Here is a 1,939-nt window from a genome sequence, read left to right on the forward strand (position 1 = left end):
GGACATGTCAATTACAAAACCTTGCAAAAACTGATCAACTTAGAAGTTTTGCCTAACTTTTAGTGCAATAAATCAAAATGTCAAGTATGTGTTGTTGAAAGGAAGTTTAATACCTTAGAATTGATTTACATTGACATTTGTGATATGAAGTCAACACCATCTCGTGGTGGGAAAAAGTGTTTCATATATTTTATTGACAATTGCACTAGATATTGTTATGTTTATTTGTTGAATGGTAAGGATGAAGCAATAGAAACATATTGGCAATATAAAACTGAAGTTGAAAATCAGTTGGATAAAAAGATTGTCATGATTAGAAGTGGTAGATGTGGAGAATATGAATCTTTTTTTGCAGAAATATATTTGGAAAATGGAATCATCCATAAAATTACTGTACATTCTCACCTCAATCTAATGAAATTGTTGACAGGAAAAAACCGAACTTTGAAGGAAATGTTGAATGTCCTATTTATAAGTTCAGGTTTACCACAAAATTTGTGGGGGGTGCTATCATTATAACAAAAAAAGAGAACAACAAAAAGTTTGTCTGTTCAGAAAGAGAGAAACAAAAAGTTTTGTTTGTTAGTAAAGGGAGTAACAAATAAGAAAAAAAACTTTTGTTTGTTAAGAAAGGGAGCAACAGAAAGTTGTGTTTGTTTAGACTTTGTTGTATCCTGATAGAAGATTGTTTGTCGTCCCTTAAAGTTTATACAAGCAATAACTCTTGAAAGATAGTGATCAAACAATTTCCAATACAGTCTATTTCATATGAGAAATGAAAATGAGGGAACTATTCCCAAACGGGTCAAAATAGGACCTAAGACTTTGGATTGTATGTTCATTGGATATGCTATAAATACTAAAGCATGTTGATTTATGGTTCATAAGTCCGAACTGTCGGATAGTCAAGTGAAGGGTCTAAACGACCTTGGAAAGAACCAAAAGGAGAATGTACTTAATAAAGAGATTCAGAGGCGTAGTAAATATCAATGGACAAATTACTTCATACAAGTTTGATTTTGTAACATTTCTTCTTGAAAATGAGTCTCATTTATTCTAAAAGTTATGTCCTTTGTGGACTCATTCTTTTTGAGAAAAGTCTGTCAATAGTAAGATAGATTCAATCTTGAGCAATCATACTTGAGAGTTGGTTGATCATCCTCCAGGAAATAAACTTTCGGATTCAAAGTGGATCTACAAAAGGAAAAGAAACTTGATGAAACTATTGACAAATACAAAGATAGACTTGTTGTCATAGGCTTTAGGCAATAAGAAAGCCTTGTTTGACAGATAATAACACTAACTAGGATTGCATCAATTCAGATGTTAGTTGTGCTAGTTGCGAAATATGGCCTTCAAATTCATCAAAATGGATGTGAAAACATTTTTTAAAATGGAAAATTGGAGGAAGAAATTTACATGGAACAATCCGATGGTTTGTGGTTCCTAGTAAAGAAAAGAAAGTCTGTAAACTTGTAAAGTCATTTTGTGGACTAAAAACAAGCTCCCAAATAATGACAGACGAAGTTTGACCAAACTATGTTGGCAAATGAATTCAAAATTAATGAATGTGATAAATGTTTTTACATTAAAGACACTCCAAATCACAAGGTCATTATTTGTTTTTATGTTGATGACATTGTGATCGTCAAAAGAGACATTTCTAACATAAATGCTACTAAGCATATGCTAGAAAGTAACTTCAACATGAAAGACATTAAAGTTACTGATGTGATTGAGAAGGTACTTGACAAGTTCAAGTATTTGGATTTCAATATTGTCAAGACTCCAATAAATATGAGTTTTGTACTTCAAAAGCATGAAGGCAAAAGCAACTCACAATTGGATTATGCTAGAGTATTGAGAAGTATGATATATATCATAAAGTATACGCGATCAGATATAGCTTGGGCTATTAGTAAACTGAGTCGGTTCACGA

The 1,939-nt window shown here is 31.8% G+C and overlaps 1 pseudogene; it reads left to right on the forward strand.

Moving 5' to 3' along the window:
- LOC102586226 (putative late blight resistance protein homolog R1A-3) overlaps nucleotides 1-1,939 on the forward strand; it is an 11,754-nt pseudogene that overhangs the window by 7,683 nt on the left and 2,132 nt on the right.

Source organism: Solanum tuberosum, unplaced genomic scaffold (assembly GCF_000226075.1).
Source record: "Solanum tuberosum cultivar DM 1-3 516 R44 unplaced genomic scaffold, SolTub_3.0 scf00422, whole genome shotgun sequence".
Taxonomy (NCBI): Eukaryota; Viridiplantae; Streptophyta; class Magnoliopsida; order Solanales; family Solanaceae; genus Solanum; species Solanum tuberosum.